Genomic DNA, 7,667 nt, shown 5'->3' on the forward strand with positions numbered 1-7,667 from the left:
GGGAAATCCACCACAAAGGTTGATGGATTACGTCACTCCAAGTTTAAATGGTTCACAGAAAGGAGTAGTACGTCCACCGGTAAATGCTAACCAGTTTGAGATTAAACCTGCTTTATTACAAATGATCCAAAACAGTGTTCAATTTTACAGATTACCGAATGAGGATCCTAACTCTTCCATAGCCAGTTTTCTTAAGATATGTGATACATTTAAAATGAATTCAGTACCAGTAGACGCTATTAAGCTATGTCTATTTCCTTTGACATTGAAAGATAAGGCAAAAGCTTGGTTGAATTCATTGCCACCAAATTCTATCACTACTTGGGAGCAACTAGCACAAGCATTCCTATCTAAATACTTCCCACTAGCAAAAACCGATAGGCTTATCAAAGAAATAACCTCATTTACCCAATATGAAAATGAATCCCTATATGAGGCATGGGATCGCTATAAAGAACTCCAACGAGTTTGCCCACACCATGGCCTTCCCGAAAATATATTGATTCAAACCTTCTACAATGGGGTTACTCCTTCTATAAGAGGAACTATAGATGCTATGGCAGGAGGATCATTAATGAAGAAGACTACTAATGATGCAATTGAGCTACTGGAGTAGATGGCTAACAATAATAGCATATGGTCAATCGAAAGGGCTCAGGTAAGTCATTCCACTGTTAATCATGAGTCATCTTCTACTTCTTCTTCAAAGAATTCGATAAAGAAAGTTCATGAATTAGATCCTTTAACTATGATGCAAGCACAGATTTTTGCTTTGTTATATAAAATTAATAACTTGAATGTGAGTAAATCAACATCTCTTATTTGTGAAAATTGTAGTCAAAATGGGCATGTATCAAATGAATGTAATTATAAGCATCCGGTTATGGAGGAACAAGTGAATTATGTTCAAGGACAAGTTCGCGGTCCATACTCGAATACTTATAATGCTAAAAATCGTAATTATCCTAATTCTTTTTGGAGAAACCATGATAATCAAGATAGAGGAAATCAAGTTAGTCAATCTCAAGATAGATTAGGACAATTGACTAGTAAAATTGATAAATTCTTGGATGGAATTAACCAGAAAATGAGCAGTCAAGATGATAGTTTTAAATGGTTAGAATCAAAGTTTGACAAGTTATGCAAAAACCATTCATCATCCATACATAACTTGGAGGTACAAGTAAGGCAACTTGCCAATGCTATTTCCTCACGAGAAGTAGAAAATCGTCCAAGTAATACAGAAAAGAACCCTAGGGAAAATGTAAATGCCATTGCTTTACGAAGTGGAAAAATAGTAGATAAAATAGTTCCTTCGGGAATTGATGCTAATCTTTTGAATAATGAAACTGTGAAACTGGTTTGTGAATCGAGCATTGAAGTGAATGTTGCTGGATCAAAAGAACAGGAAAAAGGAAAGGACAAGGAAAAGGATAATGTTAAAGCTTATCAATCTAGGCCACCTTTTCCACAAAGGCTAAAGAAGCAAGAGCAAGATAAGCAGTTCTTAAACTTTATTGATAAATTGAAAAATTTGCATATTAACATGTCACTCATGGAAGCTATTACACAAATTTCAAACTACGGGAAGTTTCTTAAAGACTTGATCTCAAAGAAACGTAGTTGGGAAGATGTGTCAACAGTTACCCTGACTAAGGATTGTAGTTCCATAATCTCAAGTAAGTTACCTACTAAACTCAAGGATCCAGGAAGCTTTACTATACCATGCAAATTAGGCAAAGTAGATTTCCCTAGATGTCTTTGTGATTTAGGAGCAAGTATTAATTTGATGCCATTATCTCTCTTTAAGAAATTGGGTTTAGAAGATGAAGTTAAGAGAACTAATATGGTTTTACAACTTGCTGACCAATCTATTAAAAGACCCTATGGCATTATTGAGGATGTACTTGTTAAAGTTGACAAGTTTATTTTTCCAACTGATTTTGTCATACTTGATTTTGTTTATGATGAAAATCGTCCTCTTATTTTAGGAAGACATTTATGAACACAGGGAGGGCATTAATTGATGTTTCAGAAGGAAAGTTAGTCCTTAGGATAGATGATGATGTCATTGAATTTCATATAGACAAAGCCATGAAATATCCTATGGATGAAGGTAATTGCATGAGAATTGACATAGTTGACGCATGTGTACAGGAAATTTTTGCCTTGGAAAATGATGATAAATATGAAGAGGATAATGTAAATAATGAAGGAGAGGATTTTATAAATTTAAGACTTGAAATGCTACTTAGAGAGCATGAGCCTCTTCCTCCATCAATTGAAAGTCCACCAATAATAGACCTTAAAGAGTTACCTAGTCATCTACGATATGCTTTCCTAGGTAAAAATCACACACTTCCCATAATTATTTCTAACAAATTAACTATGATCAAGAAAATGACTTGTTAAAAATTGTTAGAAATAATATTAAGAGTATAGGATGGTAAATTTCTGACCTTAAGGGGATAAGTTCGAATCGAGTCATGCATTACATTAATCTTGAAGAAGGGCATCTACCTAGGGCAGAAAGACAAAGGAGACTTAATCCTAATTGAAAGAAGTAGTGAAGAAAGAAATTATAAAGTTGTTAGATGTAGGAATAATATACCCAATTTCAGATAGCCAATGGGTTAGTCCAATTCAATATGTGCCTAAAAAAGGAGGAATGACTGTAGTAAAAAACGAAAATGGTGAACTTGTAACGTCCCATTTTTCTATTGAATCGAGTCGTTGCTTAGAGTCGAGTCGGGCTGATCCAAAACCCGGTTCGAACCATTAGAGTCCAGAGTGGGGTAGAATGGGATGTAATTGAAATCAGGAAAAGAAGTGGACTTACTTGAAGGAAACAAAAAGATCAAAGTATAAGGATTAGGACTTGCTTGCACGAAAGTATAAAGTTGAGGTATTAAGTTGTACCATTTTGACACTTGAGGTACCATTTGGTAATTTTCACAGAAAAATCCATGATATTTTGGAGATGTACCCGTGAGTTCCATTTCATTTCATTTCTTCATCCTTATCTTCATCTTCTTCCTCTACTTTTCCTCTCATGCTTTCCTTTCTCCATCACTTTTAATGGTAGTGAAGATTTTAATGGGGGTTAAGGATTAATTCAACTTCTATTCTATCCAAGTAAGTAAACCTTCTTGAATTTCATACTTGAATCATTTGGTGATATTGTTAGAGTATTCATAAGAATTCTTATGTATAGGAGAGGTGAGCTTAAGGTAGAAGGAAGCTAAGAAGAAGATTCCAAGCTTGTTAAGTAAAGGTGTGCTATCTCTTTTAGTTTAATTCATTTCCTTGCATGATAAATTGTGTGGTGTGTTGATAATGAGAAGATATGTTGCTTAATATTGAGTAAGATGACTGAAAATGGTGAAAAAGCATGAGATGAAATGAATAAATGAAGTAGAGATTGAGTTCATGCTGAAACAGGTTTTGCTGGAAAATTTACCAGTAACTTCACCTTGATTTTTACCCTATTTAATGATGGAATTAGGAAGTGTCATAGAAGAGTTATTTGTTCCTCTATGTGTTAGCTTTACATGGGTTTTTGAATCACCCAAATCGGAGTTATATATTGAGAGATATGACCAAAAGAGTATAGACTGCGCAGGCTGGAAAACACGTCGCGCGCTCGCGAATTTCATTTGCGCGCTCGCAAATTGTGTCTGGAAACTCTCTGACTCTCATTTGCACTTCTCGCGCTCGCGACTTTGCATGGCGCGCTCGCGAATTGTGTTCTGATGCTCTTTTGGACTTCATTTTCAATGCAATTGTATTCCTTTGCTCAACTTATATGCCTCCAATCATTTTAAAACAAAAAGACAACATTAGAACATGTATCAAAACAACATGCAAGCATGCAAATGATGTGAAATGAGGTAAAAACTATGGTGTATGAAGTTATGAATGCTATGCAATTGTATTCCTTTTCTCAACTTGTATGTCTTCAATCATTTTAAAGCAAAAAGACAACATGAACACATGTATAAACACAAAATGCAAGCATGCAAATGGTGTGAAACTAACATGACACAAGTTGCCCGCTTGGCGAGGCTATTAGCATACAGGTAAGCAGTAAATTTTATGAAATGATGAAGCAGTTAATTTCATGACACAAGCATGCAAATTATGACACAGTTACTATGCATTTGTTTTATCTATTGACATACCATTAATATGCTCCATTGAGGTTAGGTAGAAACCATGTAGATAAGGCTATGTCGCGACATAGAATAGCAGATCTGCGCCCCATACAGTTTGGTACTCCGGCTACAGGCCGTTGAGTGGATATGATTATATAGGCCATAGCAGCCAAGCATACAGTTTCATCCAGTTTCATACAGTTTTTCTTATCACTTCGGTTTCACTATAACCTTATGGAGCCATACAGATATCTTGACATAACATTGCATGAATCATACAGTATACTAAACAGCAAGAAAGATCATCAAGCTAAACTAAAAGTATCATGATATGTGTGCTTACATTCCATCTGTGAGTACATGTTTATTTCTACATATGTATGTGCTTATATGTTTCTTTATTCATTATGATATTCACTGAGTTTTAATCAAAGTTGCAGAATTCATACAGCATAAAGAACATCAGGTAAGATCATGAAAGTATAATGCGACATATGCTTACAAGTTTATTTATTGAATCTTTAAGGAGCCATACATTCATGAGATGTTATTAATCATAACTTGTATGATGTAACTAAAAGTGCATAAGTCATACAGCATAATGAATAGCAAGTAAGACAATGAACATATACTGTTATGTATTCTTACATGTTTATTGATTTCATTCATACAACACAATGAACAGCAGGTAAGATCATGATAGTATCATAATTGTGAACCCCTCCCCAAAATATCACTGGCATATGAATGCATGTGACTAAGGGAAGAAATGCACGTGAATGTATGAGTCGCCACCTTGTTTAATTGTTTTAGGGTAAACTAGGAAAAACCTTAAATGACTCCAATTTTAATTAACCTAGTTACTAGATTAATTATCCCAATGTCTAAGGCATAATCTGCGAACCTGAGGTGGATCCCGAGACTATGTCATGCTGATGAAACTAACCAAAAATGAATGCTTTGCAAGATGATTGGACCAATGGAATGTGTAAGTGAGTTTGAATGATTGCGACTTGCCGCTCGGGGTTAAATCCCGAACGTGCCTACGTACTTCCGTTTGAATGGAAGATCAAAGTCAACGTAGTTCGATAGGCCTCTTCTAGAGGGCTTTAGATGGGATGCTTGATGCATGAGTGTGTGTATGCTTTGTGCATTTTTGTTTAGGCATTTTGCCAAAGAATTGATTGTTTCAGGCACTTGGTGCCAAAATGTTGATTTGAGGCTTTTTGCCAAAAGGAAGGTTTTGGGCTTATTCTTGCCAAAAGATAAGTTGGGCTTATTTGCTTGCCAAAGATTAATTGGGCTTATTATTGCCAAAAGATTGATTGTTTAGGCGATTGTCGCCAAAATTGAATGATTTAAGGCTTTTTAGCCAAAATGAATTGATTTAGGCAATTGTTGCCAAAGGTTGATTTAAGGCTTTTAGCCAAAAGAAATTGATTTAACCGATTTGTCGCTATAAAAGAGATTAATTTTCACTTATAAGCAATTTATTTGCTTAAAGTGATTATTTAAAGGCTTTTATCCAAATTATTGATTTAAGCGATTTGTCGCTATAAAGATTAACTTTTCACTTATAAGCAATTTGTTTGCCTAAAGTGATTAATTAAATTGAAATATAGGCAATTTATTGCCATAAAAAAAAACGTGTTTAAGTAGGACCTTTTAGTTACAATCATTGATTAACTGGACTTAGGCCAAGAACTGTTCGAAATAAAGGCAATTTCACCATAGTTATTGATTAACTAGGCTTCTTTAGCCAATAATGTCAGATTTAAGCTTTAATACCACGATTATTAATTAATCGGGCATTTAAGCTTAATCTTTATTTGATTGAGGCAATTTATTTGCCTAGTGGATGATATGGATGCATTCATGCAGTTATAGAGTTAAGAGGAGTAGAAAAGAAGCATGCATGAAGTGCTAAAATTAAATAGGCGTAGTTTAGTTTATGTACCTGATTTAATCTCCGACCGCTTCTTAACTCCAGGTTAAGCTCCTCGTTAAGGGAAATATTAATTAAAATGGAGTTTTAATGGCCACTTAATAAAGCAAGAAAAAATGAAAGCTAAATAAAATAAAATAAAATAAAGAATGCAGAAAGCGATAAAAAGAATCGCAAAGAGCGTAAAGGGAGAAGAGAGGTCCGTCAACACAGACTGTGTGTCTAAATGGAGCCCCGGGGCCTCTTTTTATAGGAAAAAAACGCACCCCGGGCGCGCCTGCCCGCCTAAGAGAGCGGGCGTGCCCGCCTGGCTTGGGCGGGCGCTGTGAACCCCTTCCCCAAAAGCACATAGGCATGTGATGCATATGATGAATGAGAAGAAATACACGTGATGTGTGTGAGTCGCCACCTTGTTTAATTATTTAAGGGTAAACTAGGAAAAAACCCTAAGTGACTCCATTTTTAATTAACCTAGTTACTAGATTAATTATCCCAATGATTAAGGCACAATCTACGAACCCGAGATGGATCCCGAGACTATGTCATGCCGATAAACTAACCGATGAATGAATGCTTTGCAAGGTAAATGATGGATTAATGAAATGTTTGAGTGATTTTGACTTGCCACCCGGGGTGAAATCCCGAACGTGCCTACGTACTTCCGTTTGAATGGAAGATCAAAGTCAACGTAGTTCGATAGGCCTCTTTTAGAGGGCTTTGAATGATATGCTTAATGCATGGGTGTGTGTATGCTTAGTGCATGATTTTGTGTATGCTTTGTGCATTTTGTGTGTATGCTTTGAGCATGATTTTGTGTATGCTTTGTGCATTTTTGTGTGTATGCTTTATGCATGATTGTGTGTATGCTTCGTGCATTTTTGTGTGTATGCTTTATGCATGATTGTGTGTATGCTTCGTGCATTTTTGTTTAGGCATTTCGCCAAAGATTGATTGATTTTTAGGCATGTTGCCAAAAATGTTGATTTTAATGGCTTTTAGCCAAAATGATTTGATTTAGGCAATAGTTGCCAAAATGTGCGATTTAGGCGATTGTCGCCAAAATGGTTGATTTTAAGGCCTTTGGCCAAAATGTGTTGTTTTAGGCAATTGTTGCCAAAAACGTGCGATTTAGGCGATTGTCGCCAAAATGGTTGATTTTAGGCCTTTGGCCGACAATTGGTTCATTTTAAGGCATTTTACCAAAAATGTCGATTTTACGGCTTTGAGCCGAAAATGGTTGATTTTAAAGGCATTTTGCCAAAATGGTTCAATTCTACGACTTTTAGTCGAAAAAGATTGATTTTAAGGCGTTTCGCCAAAATGGTTCGGTTTTACGACGTTTAGCCGAAAAAGGTTGATTTGTAGGCATTTTGCCAAAAAAATGTTGATTTAGGCTTTTAGTCACAATTATTGATTAATTGGACTTAAGCCGGATTTGTTCGAAATAAGGCAGTTGAACCGTAGTTATTAATTAACTAGGCTCTTTCAGCCAATATTGTCGGATTTAAGCTTTAATGCCACAGTTATTAATTAACCGGACGTTTAAGCTTAATCATATTTATTTAAGA

The 7,667-nt window shown here is 35.5% G+C and overlaps 1 non-coding gene across 1 annotated transcript; it reads right to left on the reverse strand.

The window, feature by feature from the left end:
• Window positions 1-379: 379 nt before the first annotated feature.
• On the reverse strand, window positions 380-486 carry LOC119369839 (small nucleolar RNA R71). Its single transcript, XR_005177411.2, has one exon. It is a non-coding gene; the product is annotated as a small nucleolar RNA R71 (small nucleolar RNA).
• Between the last annotated feature and the right edge of the window lie 7,181 nt (window positions 487-7,667).

The sequence above is a fragment of the Jatropha curcas genome, chromosome 1 (genome assembly GCF_041381405.1).
Source record: "Jatropha curcas cultivar XTBG-Jc1 chromosome 1, XTBG_Jcur_1.0, whole genome shotgun sequence".
Lineage (NCBI taxonomy): Eukaryota > Viridiplantae > Streptophyta > Magnoliopsida > Malpighiales > Euphorbiaceae > Jatropha > Jatropha curcas.